Source organism: Protopterus annectens, chromosome 14.part0 (genome assembly GCF_019279795.1).
Source record: "Protopterus annectens isolate FY-2018-M chromosome 14.part0, PAN1.0, whole genome shotgun sequence".
NCBI lineage: Eukaryota > Metazoa > Chordata > Ceratodontiformes > Protopteridae > Protopterus > Protopterus annectens.
Window position 1 is genome coordinate 106,442,144 of NC_056748.1, and position 21,294 is coordinate 106,463,437.

A 21,294-nucleotide genomic window follows, 5' to 3' on the forward strand; every position below is an offset into this window, starting at 1 on the left:
CACACACACACACACACACACACACACACACACACACACACACACACACACACACCTTACCTAACTAGTTTTATGGACTAAAGAACACAGTGCTTAATGCAAACATCGTAGTACAAATACGCTTTGAGTGACTGCAGGTGAGCTAATCCTTCAGGACCTAACTAAGCTCTGTGATGAACAGCTTGGGAAGCCTGCAAAGTCACATTGCTTCTTACTGTCATCTGCAGCTAGTAGCCAAGCAGTCAGATAACTGCCTAGCTATGTGACAACAGTACCCGTTTTGAGCGTATGTGTCTGTTTGCATTTTGATGGGCAAGCCTGTGGCTACAATCAATTTGCCCTGTTCATGCGTGAGACACAACATTATACATTACATAACTTGTTCAGTTCCTGATGCATGTGTGGTGAAATCCAGCAGACATAGGGGGCTGTAGTGAATGTGGGTGTTGTTGCTGGTGTAGATACAAACAGATGGCTTCACAATATATGTACATATTCTTATACTGTGCCATACATTTTCAAGGTTTTCACATGCAGTCTTAGGGAGACGTGGTCTGGAATGGAAGGGCACTATAACTCTTCACTGTCAAGATGTTTGCAGCAAATCCTCAGGACTGACTAATATTTATGTGGTTTTCTGTCAAATGCAGCATAATTTAGACAGGAAGTGAAAGAAGACTGCCAGAAATCTTAACTTCAGACATGTTATTCTATGCACTTCCACATTTTGGAAAGTTATTATTTAAAGTAGAGCCCTTACATTTGGTCCTTTCTCCAACATTTTATATATATATATATATATATATATATATATATATATATATATATATATATATATATATATATATATATAATACACACACAAACACACACACACACAAACACACACACACATATATATATATATATATATATATATATATATATATATATATATATATTTTTAGAAATTGTACAAGGAACAATGGATTTGCACTCTGCTTTACTAAGTGTACAGGCATGTGTGTTGGCATTTTTTGGACTTGTTTGCTCATTGCTAAGCAGTGCGCAAGTGAGAGGTGCATTGACCACATCAGTGACTTGCTATTACTTAACCCACTTGTAGCTGTATGTCAGGCCGGGATTTTGTTAGATTCACAGTCTGACTTCTGTCCCTGTATCTGCAGGGCTACACTTCCCACAAATTGGCTAAGACTTATTAAATAGGTTGTAAATATACAGCACAATGCGCAAAAGTGGAATTAATATAAAAAAGATGTTAATAATAGTATAGCACACACAGAGTCACAGATTGTAAAACACATCTTATTACTAGTTCACATCCAAATTGTATGCTTATCTCTGAATTAGAACCCTGAGCACCATCAGAAAGCTGACTGCCTTAGTCCTTTGAGCCACAGAAACAGCTTGATAGAACAGGGATCATTCATCAACAATCACCCGCATAAATATGTACATTGTTATTCCTCAGTTACCTAACACATACAATGTAAGATCAAATTCTATATTACTGTCCTGAGATTGTGTGGCATACTGTGTCAAATGCTCATGTAGCATAGATGAGTTACTGGTATGGCCATTACAAGTGGACACTGTTGTTTTGAGGGGTGGGGAAACAAACCACATGTATTTTTAGGGTACATACTGGTCTATCATTTAACCTTACTTTTTAACCTCTCTCTTGAATGATGTACAAGTAATCTGTTGCAGTAGGACTGCATGAATATTCCATGCATGAAGCCTACTGATTACAAATGGAGACATGATAGTGGAATAGGTGTCTGTAGTACCATGTGCATGTAATTTCTGTCCAAATACTTCAGTAGAGTTAACTGCGTAATGTACCAGGTGTATAGCTGCAATGACATATCATAATAATCCACTAAAATACTGTGTAGGTTACAGACTTACCTTGCAAATGCAGCAGTTAACACAACTGTAGTTCAGGGCAGACTCCATCTGATGCAAGCAGTACACAGCCAATACATGGATAGGTACAGGATGTGTGAGTTGCCTGGCATCAGCTTTAATATATGCATGTGAGTAGGAGAAAGGTATTGGTCCCTAGGTCCTAGGATGTCAGTGAATGTGCTATGTGTTGTCTCTTGGCCAAAGCCACGGCATACAGAGCACACCTATGTCTGCCTAGAATGACTTCAGCAGGGCGTTCCTCTTCTGACTGTGGCTGTGGTGACCTAGGCACTGATGCAGGGCTGTGTATCTCTTACCTTTGCTGATACTACTTCAGCTGTTTCCACAGAATCAGATTCTGTAGCATAGCACATACTGTGAATATTCGTGCACATGTGCATGGGGTATACTGCAAGGCTCCACCAGATATGTCGAGGCACCAGAACTATGACTTCAGAAGATCGAATGCATGTTCTGTGATATTCCTAGTTTGTGTGTGTGCTTCATTATCACATTCTTCTATGCCTGTGGGTGCATTTCTGATGGGTGTCATCATCCATAGTTCCAGGGCATAGCCCGCATCCCCCACTAAATGGCCTAGTGGGAATGCCCCCCTAGCAAACAGCTGTGATGTGTGCCAGATATGGGAGTCACGATAACTGCCAGGGTTGCCAGTACACACATTCATGATAATCCTCTGGGCACTGCATACAACTTGGCAGTTGGAGTGGTATCCCTTGCAGATAATGTAGATTCTACCCTGCTCACCAGGTGGTGCCTTGATGTGTACATGTTTGCAATCTATGGCACTACTTCAGGGTAGTCTGCTACACAGTAGAACTGTTGCATATTGCTGGCCCTTAATTCAGGGAAAAGGGGAAAAATATGTGCTCTCTGTCATGTGGAAGCATAGCATCCAGGAATAGGTGGAGTATCCTGGATGCTGATGCCTGTGACACTCCCAGCATATCCCCTGTTGGTCTTTGAAAATTACCTGTAGCTAGTATCCTAAGGGTTACACATACCTTAGTTTCAAATGGGATGGATTCTCCTCTGTTAGCCCTGGCTCTGAGTTGTGGGCAGCAGAGCTCACTGAGATCTTGTAATACATCCCTGTCCACCCTATAGCACTCTACAATCTCCAGCACATATAGCTCCTGGAAGGTTATCCTGGGCCTGAACACTTTTCTCCTTATCAGCCTAGCCCTATATTCAACAGCAACAGCAGCACTGATTTCAGCATCTAGCACTTTCTCAGTTAAAATTTCTAAGTCTGTACTCAAATGATTCAGAGTATTTAGGGAAAATCAGAATGTAGGGTGTATGCTTACTTTATACAGTCCTGAAGTAGGTCCACCATGTGGGATTGGCTAATTATGATGCAGTTTATCTGATTAGGATATAACTGACATGATTTAAAGGCCCTACTTTAGTGTGCAGCACTGTGCTGTACACAATGTCTTGCAGCATAGCTATGTAAAACTGTATATCAATTAAATACATATGGTTTCCATTTATAGCTGTCTAGCTCATGACTAGGACATGGGTGGTCTGATTGTACAAACAAGCTAAGTTACACCAAAACCATTTGCAGCAAGTGGCGCACTGCACAAACGTGCACTAAGCACAAAAAAACTCCTAAAAGTGACATGACACACCCTCCTGGTGTCATCCATATCCACTGGGAATATAAACAACATGCATCAGCCTACACAAAGTTGATAGCTGTACACAGTTGCTTCCTTTAGCGATTCAACACATCCAAGGCATTTACCCCTCATTTGCATAATGTTCGTGCTGATGGCCTAGAAACTACACAGTTCATAGCAGTGTAAGCTGGCTAACAACATGAAAACATGATTGTGCAGAACACAGGCAACATCTTACAGCACTTTTGTCTAGAGTGCATTATGCTGTTCTTTTACATATTGTTTTATTTTTACATTAAACATGTTTGTGTAATGCTGCACATCATACAAACATGCCAGAATTTTTAAAAAATATATTAATATTAACTTGACATAATTATTGCAATTTTTGGACATCCACAGTGTATGATTCGAACATATATGTATGGGCTCTTACCTTTTCAGCAGAATTATGTCCATATTTGTGGACTTTTACATTCTTTTCTTTCCATGCAGACTCCTGTATGTGGAAATTTTTCACGTACAGTACTACCACGGACATGGAGTCTACACGAATGCATTACAGGATGTTGGATTGCTCCACTTGCTTAATTTGAATAAAAACCAGCTACTTTAGCCAAAATTTGCATTGGACAAAAGGTTCCATAGTTGTGTGTGCATGCTTGTGCACTGCCACATGGAGTTTATTGAATCTAAAATTGCATTGCTGCACGGTGTGCACACTGAGAAAACTTTCTTGTAAGCATTCTTGAATTTGCATTATGTATTTCTTAGAATCACAGTCAACCAATAATTGTTAAGCAGAAATGCAAAATTCAAATACAGTACCACCACTCAGCATGTCTATTTCCTCCTCCACTCTTAGCAATGGATGTATTTACTTATTAGTGTCTTGTTCATAGATCACTTGCCATCCATTCATAAGATGAATTGTGCCTCTTTGTCTGCCAGACCAGAAGATGCACAGACCATTCACTATGCTTTATTGTATTAATAATATTTTTCCGTTCTTACCTTTCTAACTTATTGTCAAGCTTCTGATTCATCACAACTGGCATAGGATGACTTTGAACTTTGGAGAAGTGTTTTGCTCGACAACAATGCCCACATCGGGTGCCTAGTTCCTCATGAAATAAGTAGTTATGCATCTTCAGCATTAATATAGGCTTAACCATGCATTAGACTTTTCAAAGTTTTGTCTATTTCTACCTTAACACAAATTGCTATAACCAGTTTCTAAATACAAAGCAGGAACATCCTTCTTTCATCATTGCCAATGGTTACTATTTCTTTTGCTTTTCATGGCATACTGTAGTTATGATCTAACATGATACTCAAAATATTGACTAGTATGCAATTTAAGATTAACTGATACAGTTTGTAATGCTTTCTTTGGAAATCTAAAACATTTTTTCAGATATAATCACTGATTTCTTTCAGTCTCAGTGTCAATTGTTCTGTCGTTTATCAGAAATATAAATATAAATCATTTCCTATTATGCTTCAATTCTAAAAACACGGGCACTTTTATTTATTCTTTATACATATATGTTGCATTCTTTCAATTAAAAATATAAGAGTGTATATTAAGGTGACAAGCTTGTTTTGTATGTTCCCACTTACAACATATATGAAATCTCCTTTAAATTTATAGCTGTCTCTTCTGTGATTTTTTTTTGTGCCAAGAAAACACTTTCCCTTTTTGGCAGTTTGTATAGTTTGAACTTTATGCATGTACCAAAATGACACCATGTACATTTTGAACTACTGCCTAACTGTTTGATATTTGTATATTCAGTATAATTTTAGATTGCTTTGAAAACATTGTATAGCTTTCTCTGGCAAACTTCAATGAGGCTCCCACTAGTCAGCCTGTCTCAAAATGCTTCACCCAAATTCATACCAAACTTACAGTTTTCTATGCCAGTAGGATAAGGGATCACAGTTTCATTATACTCACTGTATCCCTTTCCTTCAAATAGTTTTTTATTTCTATGTGTTGCACTGATACTGTCATTGCCATGATGGAAAACTGTGACACATGAAAGTTTAGTACTAAAACTACAGAAAAGTAAAACATGACACACTATATGCATGGTACTTGGTATAATAGCTATGATACCTGCCACTGGTTGGAGTCATTTGAGAAATTTACCTATGGCCTGTCCATTTAACCTTTGGGTCTCCTCTTGCAATTAAATTTGTGAACATTCAGAAGTATTTTCTTACGTACCTCACATCTGACAAGTGTTATAACTGTGATAACAAAAAACTAATACTCTCATTTTCTCTATAACTTGTATTACTGTTCCAAGTTATGACATCCTAGCTTCTTTACATTTTTTCTCATTTAAATCATGTTATTTAATTTAATAAAAATTTTAATTTAATAATATTCTGCTAAACATTTATATTCATCATCTTCTGAAGTGCTCACTTTCCTTTCTGTTCAGTTCATAGCCCCATTCTGACCTTTGCTTAATTTTGGAGCAACTTGGTTTGATATTTAGAGCTTTAAATAAAGTGCTACCATAAGTATTTTTAGAGTACTGGTGTTCATTGAATGATTTTATTTTTCTCCATGCATAACTATTTGATCTCAGAAAAATATTTGTATAATATCATAACTTATATTTAAGTTGTTGAAATAATCCAAAAAGTGTTTAATAAAGAAATAGGAGAGGGAAACTATTGCTGGCAGATGTTACAAGTGATTAGATTAGGTACTAGGCCAAGGTCATAGCACAGACTTAAGAACAACATGAGTAGAAATGCACAGGATACTGTAGCGCAGCATGGACATTATACTAAGTAAATAGGATTGACATTATCAGTTAAGACAAATTTATACACAAATTCACATTAGTTATAGGCATGTGTTGTTATTGCAAACAAGGTATAGCACAAAGTGCTTACATTAACTCCAGAGCACATTTGTGACAGAATTCCATAAGAGAGGACTCAAAAGGAGGATTACATAAAACTACACTACATATGGACACTGAATAGAGTTTGGAACATTGTACCTAAAGTATTGGATCATGATGTAACTATAATTAGAGTTTGGAACATTGTATTTAAAGTACTAGACCTGATGGGACTACAATTAGAGTTTGTAACATTGTATCTAGAGTACTTGATGATGATGATGATGATGGTGACTACTCCAACAGAAAAAATGCATCATACTGCATGTGCAACCCTACAGAAGTAAACAGTGCATGTGAGAGTGGTAGAGCACAACACAAGCCCGGGTTAATGGGGGGGGATGCCAGGATGCCAGGACACAGGATGAGGATGTACCAGATGGGACAATCACAAAAGATGATTTTAGTACTAGATGGGGTGAAAGAAGCATGGAACAAATAAACAGAAGCCACTCAGTAAAGTGGTGTTAGGTGATGTGGAAAAAAGAGATGAAGAGGACAGGGAGCATTTGTGATTCTGTGGTTCTGTTTTCTATTTCTTATATGATACATATTTAGCCTTGCATACATATCTGAGTGGTTATTAGAGTTTGTTAGCTCAGTCTGCAATTGTTTTGCCCACCTGGAGATGCATTATGACGGAGGTCCCCAGATTGTGATTTGTGAAGTGCTTAAGTAATGCAGAATACTAGAATCTCTGATCTGTGTTTTCTGACATTGGCTGAAGGCTGAGAGAGATGTGTTTGCACAGCTGACATTAAAATTAATGTGTTCAAGTTTGGTACCAGGCTATAACAATGGTATATCTACACTCTACCGCTGTTCATTGTATTTTTAGATAAACTATCAAAACAGCTCAGGTAATATAATCACGGCCAATTTGAGAACTTCATGCTGCCATCGCTGTCTCTTGCAAGTGATGATCTCATTTTCCTCACCTGCTTATGATCACTGATGCAAACCTGAGCAATTTGCTTTATGAAGATAGTATTTAGGATCAGAATCAGCACTTTTACACCTGAGGCCATGGTACTGTCCTATAAGAGTGGAATGATATCTTCAGGTTTGTAAAAGAGCATAAACATTTAGTGGAGGAGTTATCACTCTTGGTCTTGATGGCAAAGGCAGAACATGAGATAGACAAACAGAATCTGGCAACAGCTGCAGTCCTGTACAAGATGAAAGAGTCCATGATAGTGAGGCTGTCACTTCCTTTACCAGCCAGTCTATTCCCCCTTTCTCAACCATGCTCAAAATCTGTTGACAGTGACTAAAAATGGGATTCTGTGTAGACGAAGCAAAAATTGTTTCTCCACAGATTGCTAGACTTAACTCTATAAAAATGTATAAAGGACCTGATGATCAAGTGCAACCATATAATAGCACCTCTGCTCATTCTGATTAAAAAATCAACTGAGGTATTGCTGTCATCATAAAACAATATCCATTGGTAATGTTTGTTTATGTTTTTAGGTGTACTAAACTATATGTAAGCCCACTGATGGGAGTAAAAGTCTCTTCTGGCTTTGGAATACATACAGGCCCCTGTATAAGCTGAGATCTACCTCTGTGGGAAGGGGTAGCATGGTCTGCCTGCTGTGCAAGTCATCATGATGACTTCTGTCACAACTCTATTACTCGAATAAAAGAGCGTAAACAGTTCCTGTCATATGCAAGGGAAAGTATGATCACTGATAGGCAGATATGTGATAGTAATGACATGAACAAGCAGTCAGGATTGCAGGAGAGATCCTTATCTTTTTATCACCCATAATTCATTTTGCTGTTTTTTTAGGTGCAGAACATTTGTCACCTAGAGTGCCTATTCCTGTTTTGAGCTTTGCTTTGATGATATCATTTGTTTTTTTAATTCACATTTTGCTAAATTTGTAGAGAATTAAGATCGAAAAACATTTAACAGCATCTTGTGATAGATCACATCATTCTAAATAAAAAGAGCAGTGATACTGATAAGCATTCATCATTACTGGCTTTTAAATCATTGTTATACTTACTCATAAATGTGTGTAATATTTTTAACATGTTTAAATCAATCAATTTACAGACATCAGATACAGAAAAATATCATAAAAAAAGCTTAATGAGTATCATGTGGAATTCTGGAGATATTGATGCTTCTGTTACTGACACTTTTTGTTAATATTTCAAGAACCAGGCTTTTAAAATGAGAGACAGCATCATATAAAGGCAAAAGTAGTCCTGACCCTTTTTATTAGTATTTCAAGAAACAAGCTTTTAAAATGAGACATAGCATCATATAAATGCAAAAGTAGTCCTGAGATTTTCTGTATACCATATAAAAATTAAGAGATTCAATGTTGTTCATAAATGTGAACAAAACAATTTGCTTGGACTCTACAAAATGTACAGAATGTACTTTTGGCACTTTTATCTGTATTATCACAAATATTTGGTGATAATACAGACAAAAGCACTAAAAGTACATTTTATGGAGCCTGACTGGTGTTTTTTCTTTCTTTTGTGGTTTTGATTCACTACTGCTGGAGTGGCAGTTTTTAGTTGTGTTTTGTTTATAAATGTATTTATGAAAATAAGGCATTATTATGATTTTATTTATTTTACATTTGTTGACCGGGTTAGTCTGACTGAGCTGATAGCCCTTTTTCAGCGGAGAACCAGGGAGAAAAGCTCTAAGGAAGATACATTTTAAATCACGTAAACAATAACTCTAAAACATCTCAAATAGTATATACAATTCTAGTCCAAATAACAATAACTCAGAAACATCTTAAATAATATACACAGATTATATTGCATACAGTAGTAATGAAAAATCATGCAGGTCTAACAACAAAGTGATAAAGCAAATTCAATAGCAATAAATAAATAATATAATACAATATAATATATTAAATATATTATTACATAATAAATATAATAATTAATATATTAAATAATAGCTATAAAGAGGAGTCAGGAAACAAAATAGGCAGTGTACCGCTATTGTGAAGGAAGGTATGTCACGGGGGATGAATACAGGGACAGGTCCAGTGGTTTTTCAAATATTCTTTGGTTGCTGTTTTGAACTGGTTTAGCTGCACCTTTTTACTCCTAAAATTATTTCCACTACTGCTTAGACACTTACTCTTAAACAAATACCAGACCATCTAGAATATGCTAAATCCAAACCAAAACACACTAAAATAACTTCCTTCAATAACCTCGTCTTAGCTGGAGACATTCACCCCAACCCCGTATCTAACCCACCCACAAATAACAATTACCCTCCCCCTTCCTTTAACCTTTCATCCTCCTACAATACTCTTAAATTTTTCACACTCAATGCCCAGAGTCTCAACAACAAAGCACATCAGTTTCAAGCATGGCTAAGTCATAACCAACCTGACATTGTAGCCATCTCTGAAACTTGGCTCATACCCCACATTTCTGACCCTGAAATCTCACCCTCTGGATTTCACACTCTTAGATGTGACTGCTCAAAAGGCAGAGGCATTGCATTAATCTATTCCAATCTACTTACCTTAATGCCCCTTCCAAACCCCATTCCTAAATTCACCAATGCAGAACTAACAGTTGGTCTATTAAAAATGAATAATCACAAAAGCCTCTGCATCATCACCCTTTATATCCCACCTGGAAAAAACAACTCAACCCTTGAAGACATACTCCAATGGGCCTCAGCTGAAATTAACCTTGAAACGTACATACTAGGCGATGTAAACATCGACTGGAATAAGATCAACAGTCCCATACCCTCCCTGTCCATTAACCTCTTTAACTTTACTTAAGTAACCCACTCCATCACCAGACCCAATAAAACAAATCCCATCCACTATTGACTGGATCTTAGTCACCCATTCAAATAAAATTACCAACTCTGGGACCATTCCTGCCTCTACTAGTAACCACCTCCCAGCCTTCATTTACTGTGCAAACACCCCCATCCACACCAACATCAATGTATTCAGACCCACAACCTTAATAAATTTGACCCCCAAAACCTTCTCTAACTATCTCAAACAAATGAGTTGGAACATTCTAAAAACCCTTCCACTTGATAAAGCCACAGACCACTTTAATTCTACTTTCTTAGATGCTGTAAATTTTGTAGCTCCACCAAGGAAAAAAAGAATAAAAACTATAACTGCCCCATGGCTAACCAAAGAAATAAAGCAAATTATGCATCAAAGAGACAAATCCTGGAAGCTTTACAAAAAGAATAAACTTTCCGAAACCCTTCTCCAATATACACAGCTCTGTAACTTTGTAAAAAAAAAATCTTCAAAGACAAAAAATCCTACTACACTAAGGTCCAGTCCAACCATCCCCAAAACCCTAGGCTTTTTTGGAACTCCATAAACTCATTCCTCAACCCAGGCTCCAAAAATAACCCCTGTCTGGACCCAAGTAAATATGACCTCGAATTAGCCTCACTATTCAATATTTTCTTTATAGAGTCAGTATCTGATCTAACAAAAACGTTTCCCAACAATGACCCATCTCTCCTCCATTCCACCTCATCTAAGTCCCCAAATAATTCCCCCCCATGTTTGAGCTTAAACCTGTCTCCACTAACTACATAAAAAGTCTTTTATCCAAACTTAAACCATGCTCCAATGCACCTGACAACATCCGCTCTTCCTTTCTCAAGTCTGCTGCCAATGGTATAGTTCTCCCAATTAGTATTCTAATTAATAGATCCATAAAGGAATCCTATGTCCCTAAACTCTGGCATTTCACTTTTATTCTTCCTCTCCACAAGGAATGCAAAAACACTAACATTTCAAACTTCCACCCTATATCTCTTCTCCTTCCAATCTCCAAAAGCCTAGAAAAATGCATCCACCTCCAACTTATGCCTTTTCTGACTAAAACTAACTTCTTACCCCTACCCAACATGGCTTCCAACCAGGACAATAGCACCATAACAGCTCTACTCTCATTCTTAGAAACTATCAATCAAGCCAGAGATACTGAGAACTTAGTATCCACAGTGCTCCTAGATCTCTCTAAAGCTTTTGATACTGTTTCCCATAAACACCTTCTAACTCACCTCTCAAATTTAAATCTCTCCTAAAACACTCTTTCCTGGTTCTCAAGCTATCTGTCAGATAGATCTCAGGCTGTGAAATGGATAAAAGGCACCTCACCTTTCTTATCCACCCCTACCGGAGTACCACAGGGGTTCATCCTGAGACCAATGCTGTTTAATATCTTTATCAATAACTTTCACTCTTCTGTTGTTAATGCCAAAGTCATCCAATATGCAGATGACTCTACACTTGTCTACTCTGCCTCTAACCTTCCTGAACTCCTATCTAAAACTCAGTCTGCCTTCTTAACTACTAAGATCTGGATGCACCAAAACCACCTTTCTCTCAATGCTAACAAATCTAAAAAACTACTATTCACACCCTCAAAAATTTTCTCTCTTGATAAAAATTCCTTCCAAGTCCTTAGCCAAAGCAACTCTCCAATTGAAGTTGTTTCCTTTTCCAAACTACTCAGTGTAACCATAGATGAACACCTCAAGTTTGGCATCCATATTCAGCAAAATATAAAGAAAACCCACCAAAAACTAAGTATGCTATACAGGAACAACCACTTCCTCTCTACTTCTACCAGGCAGACTCTGGCCTTCTCTTACCTCCTTCCCTCCCTTCTGTATGGCACCTCGTTACTAATCTATCCTCTTCCATCACTTTCAAACTTGAAAGCTGTTGTAACAAAATTTCTAAATTTGCCACCATAGCCAAACATTCCACTCATCCCTGCTACCCTCCAATCACTCATCTGGTTAGAATTCACAAATTACCTGGACTTCCTCCAACTTACTACAGCACATAGACTAATATTTAATCCAACCAAATGCCCTGCTCTAACTAACATCCTTCCCCCATCCACCCCAAATAGAACTTTCAGATCTGAACACCAAAACTTAATTACTGTCCACAAACCTAAACGTCCTGCTGGACAACATCTCCTCTCCTTCTCCTTAGGTAAGAAATGGAACTCTCTCCCTTCCACATTAAGGACAATGTCAAGCACAAAGAACTTCAAAACTCAGCTTTACACATACCTCTCCTCCAAATGGCAATGTAACTGCATTCTTCCTACCTAGAACTACTTAAAAATAGCCCCTGGGAGAGTATTCTTCTGAGTTCCTAAGCACCTTATAGCTGGCTAGAACCTTCTATAGCTAATTCCCATATGACCTCTCACACTCTGTAAATATTGTAAATAGCTTTTGACTTTTGACTTTAACTGTGTGAATTTGTTAAAATGTATCTGCATGATATTGTTCCACTATGGGCAATATTGCTCACGCTTTGTATTGCTTGATATGTATTTGTACTTGTACTTTAATTTTTATGGACTGCTATCTTTACTGTAATCTGTTTCACAGAGCTTTTCTCCCCGGGCAGCCATTGAAAACGGACTCTCTGGGCCCAGTGGACTTCCACGGTAATCAAACTGGAAATAAAATAAAATAAAATAATAGACCTAATAATTGCAAATGGCTGTTTGTTCCAGGAAATGGCAGGACTGAAGCTATATAGGATGCAGCCAGTTCCTGAATTAGGTTTGTAAATTTGAAATAGATCCTGCTCTGCACTGCAGAGAGGCCTATTAGGAGTATATAGGGAGATTATTTCAATATTTTATATTTCAGAAATTAATCATCTTTCTGGCAGTTAGCATGAAGTAAAGGTTGTGAGCTTTAGTTTCTGTGGTACAGGGTTTGATTCCCTCAGCCCTTATTTACCCCTGACATGACGCTGACCAAGTCACTTAACCTGACATTGTTCCTGAGTTGCCCCAGACAAGGGACTGTGGAGTATTAGTTGGTTTGACAAAATGGCTACGGAGTTTACCTTACATACACAAAGTGCAGGGTTTGATTCTCACCTTTAAAGAGAAATTGGCTAGGCTTAAAATGATCTGTAAGCACAGCTAGCTTAATATTTACTTGTATCCTCCATTTAGGTTGTCATAATGGTTACTGAAACAAGGTGCAGGGTTTATTCTCACTTGGTGTAATTGGCTAGGCTTAAAATTACCCACAAGGGCAGTTAGCCTAGTACTAATCTATGAACCAAACAATGCCAAGTTGTCTGGGGGACTCAGAAAGAACACTGCCACTGACTATTTCCATGATGCAGGAAAATACAGTTCAGACATGTTAGCCACAATGAGGAAAGTCCTCATTAATGGCTAATTTGCATGTTTCTGAATCACCCTTAAATGCCACAAGTGCAGATCATTGATTTCTTGTTAAAGTCAACACTGCTGGGACATGCATCTTGTTAGTACTGGCAACCCCCTTTATTCACAGTCCCACACAAGTACACAAATAAATACACAAACACCCACATCCACATACATCCATACATACCCACCCATATACAGACACATATATAGACACACACACACACACACACACACACACACACACACACACACACACACACACACACACACACACACACACACATACACCCTTAACAATTATGCTGAGTTGACACAATCTCCCAGATTCTCTATAGCTTCCACGGCATGCAAGAGCTCCAGCAGGCAATATGTCTGCCATGCAATTCAGGAACAGCCTGCAGGGGCATGCACAAGCGCTCCTGCACTAATCCTGCACAGACTAAGCCCCTGTATGCAAATCACTCCATTTTCAGGATAAGTCTATGCAAATGAGGTGATTTAGCAATCCAGGAAGATTGCAACCGGCCGTGCAGGACTAGTGCAATCTGCAGAAATGTACTCGGTTAGTAACCGAGTACATTTCTGCAAAATCCAAAACAGAGCTATGGCAGCTCCAAATAAAGGCTGCATATCATGTAGTAAGCATGCCAATGGCCAAGTATAAGGTGTTTGGCATTACAACCAGTGAAAAAAAATAAAATAATCAACTTTTTTTTTAGCTGATCTCAGCTGTTTAAGCGTAGGGCAGCGGTGCGCAAACGGGATCAGGGGGAATAACAAAATAAATCTAAATTAAGCATTCTAACAAAAAATCAGTATTCTGCCATGCAAGTTAATGGCAGGCAGAAGACAACATGGCCAGTGAGTAGTGGTTGCTAAGGGGGAGGCTCAATGTGAGACATCTAACTATGCATTAGCAGGCAATCCTATGCAAATGAGGGGAAGGATAGTGAATCCCAGTTTTCCCCAGCATGTGAGTCAGGTCCCAACAGTGTAAGAGTAGGAATAGCTTGGTGCAAGCCTAGGAGTTAGGTGACATCATGTGGGGGTGTGTCAGGCCTACTGTAAGCAGACTGGAGTCCTGTGGCTCGGGTTTGCTCCTAGCTTAGCACAGGGTGTGTCTAAACCTGCCTAGAAACCTTTACAATGCCTAAGTGGGTGTGCATTCCATGCACCGGGTTTTAAAGGCAGAAAAAAAAAGTTAAACCAGGAAATAGCAGCAGTGTGCACATTTGTGCACTCTGTTTCCGCAGCTTGACCCCGGGATTAAACAAGAAGGCAATGGGAAGGGAAAACAGCAGTATGAAGGTAACCAAGGAGAACTAGCATAGCTGGCAGGTGAAATGTATCAGAATCAGCCAATTACACAGGCAGTAGACCAGCCCAGCCCAGAACACTACTATAAACTATGCAAATACCTTCCCCCCTGTTTTTTCCCACACTCTACACCACCGGTGTAAACAAGCGGGGAACTTTTAACACTCACAACAGCAAAATGATAGGGGCTGCAATAGCTATCACACAACAACTTGTGGAAGAGGCTGAGGGTGGTGAGGATGTGAATGCTGTCAACTAACCCAGAGTGAGGAGACAGAGAAGAGTGTACAGACCCAGGGTAACCTACCAGGGGCTACATGAGCTGGAGATAGGGGAGCGCTATAGGGTGGAAAGGGACCTCCTACAACAAATTGTTGAGCTGTGTCAGTCATGCCTCACACACAGAACTAACAGAGGGGAACCCATCTTAGTGGATACAAGGTATGTGTAGGCCTAAGAATACTAGCTACAGGTACCTTCCAAAGGCCAACTGGGGATATGATGGGGATCTCATAGGCATCAGCATCCAGGGTACTCCCCAGTTCCTGGATGTCATGTCAGCACATGTCGGTGAGCACGTATATTTCCTCAACACCTGTGAGGCGTTGACCAGAAATATGTAACTCTTCTGCTAAATAGCATAATACCCTGAGGTAGTGGGTGCTACAGACTGCATGCACATATGTATCAAAGCACTACCTGGTGAGCGGGGTAGGGTCTACATCAACCTCAAGGGCTTGCCATCCATCAACTGCCAGGTCGCGTGCGATGCCCAGGGCATAATAATGAATGTGTCTGCTGGCTGCCCTGGAGGCTATCACGATTCCACATCTGGCATCTGATGCCACTGTACCAGAGATTTGCCAATGAGGACATCCCTGACGGTCACCTAGTGGGGGATGCTGGATATGCACTGGAGCCGTGGCTGATGACACCCATCAGAAATGCACACACACCTGATCAAGAACTCCATAATGAGACAAACACTCAGACAAGAATTATAGTAGAGCATGTGTTTGGGATGCTCATGTCACGGTTCTGGTGCCTGGACACATCCGATGGATCCTTGCAGTACTCACCAGCCACGTGTACCCAAATTGTCCTCGTATGTGCCATGCTACACAATATGATCCTGTGGAAGCAGCTTCAGTATGAACAGCATTGGGCAGGGCCACACAGCCCCCCAACATTGCCAAGACCTGCACAAGTACAGAGTGACTCAGAGGAGGAACAACCTGAGCCTGCTCCAGTAGCAGAAGAAGGCGTGCCCAGTATGCCCTGGCCTTGGCAAAGAGGCAACATATAGCACATACACTGACACAGAAGGGACTCGGGGAATGACAACTCTCTCTGACTCTCACATACAGTAAAAGGGATGCCAAACATTACACTACCTGTGCTCATCCATGTGTAGGGAGTGTACTATGTGCATTAGACATAGGCAGCCCTGCAGCACCACCCTCAATACTGGGACACCCACAAGGTAAGTGATTCACACATGCCAGTCAGGGGGGTTTCACATACCCAACAACAGTCACAGCCAGCAGGACAGGTGTAGACAAACACAAAAAAGGCTGTGCTATGGCCTCTGAATGATGCCTATGGGTAACACCCCAGGCCTACACAGACAGATGACAGCAGGTCAGGCAGTGGGATGTCAGTTCTGAAGGGTAGGAAGTCTGAAACAAATATCTAGGTAAATAAAAGCTAAGATCTGTAGTACACTGGTATACCTCTAGGCAGCATGATAGGTAAGACTACAGAATGAATAGGAGTACCTGACATACCAGTGCAGTCATAGAAAATGTGTACAAGTGTCAGGTGTGCTCCCCCATCCTACATAGAAATGTAGTAACAGTCAGGTGTGCCCCCCAGTCCTGTGTAGAAATGTAGAAATAGTCAGATGTGCACCCCCATCCTACATAGAAATGTAGTAACAGTCAGGTGTGCCCCACAAAACCTGTGTAGAAATATATAAATAGTCAGGTGTGCCCCCCCATCCTATGTAGAAATGTAGTAACAGTTAGGTGTGCCCCCCAATCCTGTGTAGAAATGTGGAAATAGTCATGTGTGCCCCCCATCCCATGTAGAAATGTAGAAATAGTTAATGCCATGTGATCGACGGATACCCTGCAGAAACAGTATACTACCTGTAGGTGTACAACACATAGGTTAGCACTGCATTACAGACTACCTGGACTTGATCCACACATTCAATACAGACGGGCATACTAGACATGCTCACACACTTAAACACATGAAGGCCATGTCTGCAAACACCAATGGACCAGACATACCTGGCAGTCGCAGATGTTACTGTAGACACTCCTCAGTATGCAGCACACATGCTTTGCACACACAGTGGACAGGAATCCAGATATATATCTAAGGACAACACACTACAATAAGCAAAAGGTAGATGTACATAGATGTGTGGAACAGGGTGACTGTGACAAGGAGCCATCCAGGCCTGTCCCACCCAGCACAAAGCCAAAGGGTCACAACTACATGAGGTTCAGATGTCACTCACTGTAGATACTAGCCACCGGTATCTGTCAGCAGTACAGACTATGTGGTGCACGTGCTAGCTGTGCAACATGACTGTACAAAGAAGGTGTCATCTAGCATCTGTATACAAGTACCTGTGAAATATGACCGTGTGTGCCCGCCTGTGGTGTATCAACCTCTAGATTAATGGGTTATGGTCCATGCACACACACTGCCCTCCCCATAGCCCTACTATGACAAGCCTGCTGAGGTCATCCACTGTGAAATACACCTTTGGGAGAGTTGTAGCCCAGTAATTTATGTGCTGCATCCCATAACTGTGTACTGCTGTAGTGTGATATACTAGATAGGTAGAAGTTCTAATCCCAGACTTAGAAAGTGTGTGTGTGTGTGTGTGTGTGTGTGTGTGTGTGTGTGTGTGTGTGTGTGTGTGTGTGTGTCTGTGTAGAGAGCAATACATTTAGGGTAAGCACACTCCCTACAATTGAAATGCACTACTTTGGTAAGGCTGCTGATATCATCCACCTAGAAATACACCTCTGGGAAGATGTAGCTCAGTAATCTCCATTGTGCATCCAATAACTGCATAGTGTGATACATTAGTTAGGTAGGTGTTCTAATCCCCGACTTAGCAAGTGTGTATGTGTGTGTGTCTGTCTGACTCTGTCTGTGTAGAGAGCAATGCTTTTTAGGGTAGTCGCACTCCCTACAATTCAAATGCTCAACTTTGGAAAGACTGCTGATGTCATCTACCTAGAAATACACCTCTGGGAAGGTTACAGCCCAGCAATCTCTGTAGCGCGTGCCATAACTGTGTACTGTTGTAGTGTGATATAGAACACTGTTAGGGTTCTATTCCCACCCATGGCAGTTCTGGGTGTTTTGTGTGTGTTTCAATGTCTGTGTAAGGAGCAATGCATTTTAGGCTAGACACGCTCAGTAAATTTCAAATGCCCTACTATGGCAATTCTGCTGATGTCATTCATTGTGAAATACACCTTTGGTGAAGAAGCTCTCCAGTAATACCCGTGGTGCATCCTATAACAGCTCCATGCTGTAATGTGACATAGACCTCTGTTAGGGGTTCTATACCAACACATGTCAGTTGTGGATATTTTGTGTGTGTTTCAATGTCTTTGTAGGGAGCAATGCATTTTAGCCTAGCCACACTCACTACATTTCGAATGTTCTACTTTGGCAATTCTGCTGATGTCATCCAATGTGATATGCACCTTTGGGGAAGAAGTACTCCAGTAATCTCCGTGGCATATACTATAACTGCGTAGTGCTGTAGCGTAATAAACTAGTCAGGTAGGGGTTCTACTCCCAGACATGACAGAACCCAGACATGTGTGTGTGTGTGTGTGTGTGTGTGTGTGTGTGTGTGTGTGTGTGTGTGTGTGTGTGTATGTGTGTGTGTGTGTGTGTGTGAGTGTGTGTGTGTGTGTGTGTGTGTGCAACTCGTATCCTGTGTGGAGGTGGGTGTGAGTGTGTGACACCTGGGCACAATGTGGAGCAGGTTTTCACATTTCTTATATGATGTCCCTAGCATATATCACAATGTCCACCGTACAGAGATAACAGATGTGAACTAGCCGAGAGGCTGGGGTGCAAATCCATATCCATACATATGACATCAAGTCCAGACAATCACAGTTAGCAGCCCCAATATTACACAGAGCACACTCTCAACCCATGTCTCATACACACACACACACACACACACACACACACACACACACACACACACACACACACACACATGCCTAAGCAACAGCCAATATGTGGGTAGTTGACTGCATACTGGTCACTGATAGTAACTATGGAGTGATTGCAGTGGGCTACAGAGGGCATGGCACCCTGTCCATCTGTCCAATAGGCACATACATGCAGACAGTGCACCTTTCCCATGTTCCCCACTGGACACCTGCAACACTTGTGGTGCCATCATGTGACCCACAAAGGACTTACCATTCCTGAAGTCATGCCCTGTATGGACAGATGCCACTGACACCAGGGAATGCCATTAGCATGCTATCAATGTAGGTGCAGGGTAATCCTGCTGTCCATTACGTGTTCCCACCACAGGTGGCCAAGACTGGCACATCTAATGATAATTTGTGTACACAACATGGGCCACACACCCCAGGTACAGTTTCATGTCACTGTACATGCATGTGGGAGGTGTGCACATCCCAGACACCATCCATGCCATGGACTAAGGAACACATACATGGCAAGCGATGCACAGCATTGGCCACAAACAATAGTCACCCAGGTGACTGGATTGGGATACAATACCCACCTGTGTGGGCAAATGCAGAAACTACAGCCCTGAGCCACAATGCAGACCATAGTCATGTGGCCTGATGCCAAGGTATACCCATCACCTAGCCTTGTATAGGCATCTGGCACAGTTGACCACCACACACCCATGCAGAAATGTACCCGTGCATGTCAGTACTGGCACCCTGTGTTTGTGTGTGTGTTGTATGATGCGTATGATCACATCCACACTCACTACAACCCCTATTGGCATACTAAAGCCTGCTGTCTGATGTCAGACACCTCCCCATACCCTTTGCCCATATAACCTCCATATGACCCATGTGGTGCATGTGATCCCTGCACAGTAATGTGTTGTGGCAATCTCAGTGATGAGTTGTAATCCTGGCCCTGCCAAGTATGTCAATGTGTGTGCATCTCTGTGAGAGTATGGCTGTATTGACGCTGGCACCTGATCATGCGGACAGGCACGTGTACTTCACCTACCATATAGCTACCATAGCCCTGTTACAGATGTCACTCACCATCACATATATGTTCTGAGGGCTCCGCAACAGGTAACCTATGTGGCACATCCAATAACTGCTTAGAACTGTAATAACACTACATAGTCATCAGGGGTTTGATACCCTCTGCTGGTAGGTGTGTGACACAAACATGCTTAAGTTTTACTCTCCCACCCCTCATTGAGTTGTCTTTGCCTCTGTCTGCCTCTCTCACTCCCTCACTGGTAGATGTGGAGACCTACACCTGCTTTGCTTAGGCAGCAGCATGTGTATTTTAGGTAATGCTCATGATCAGCTTATGGCCTCTGCATGAATTGCAGCCATCCCCTAGCTGATTGCATGTGGAACAGCTGTGGTAACATTCCCATAGCCAATTGCATGAAAACACACTCCAATATCTGGGAACATCATGTTGGTGTTGGACCTTTTCATTCACTGTGAGCAGGAACTCGATCTGTTGTTTGGCAAACAGCATCTCATATAGATTGGGGATTTACCTTTGATAACATACACTGTAGAAACAGGCCATCACACAGGAGGGGAATGTGCCTGACTTGACTACAGACTGTAAGTGCTGCTATACTGCATTCAGAATAATGTTGGTTTAACTGGGTGTGTGCGGATATGGCTGTCCTACATGTATTAATACCTGCCATGTCAGTTCTATGTTTATGAGGACTGCCCATCTGTAGAGTCATCTGCAGACTGGGCAGTGTGTGATGCTTTTGGTTTCATGTGTTACCCACAGAGCATGTATCTTTGAACTGCAGAAGGTAGTGTGAGGATTGCAGTCTGTAGATGGTGAAAGGCATGACAGTTACTGACTTCATATCCCTCATAGGATATATGTTGCGACAAACCTTGTTACAACAGTAAATGCATGATGTTATCACAGCAACATGTCAATATTGGCCCTGTGTATGTGCTTCCAGCCACAGCTCTGTCAACCTTTGTACATATGTCATGCATTAAGAG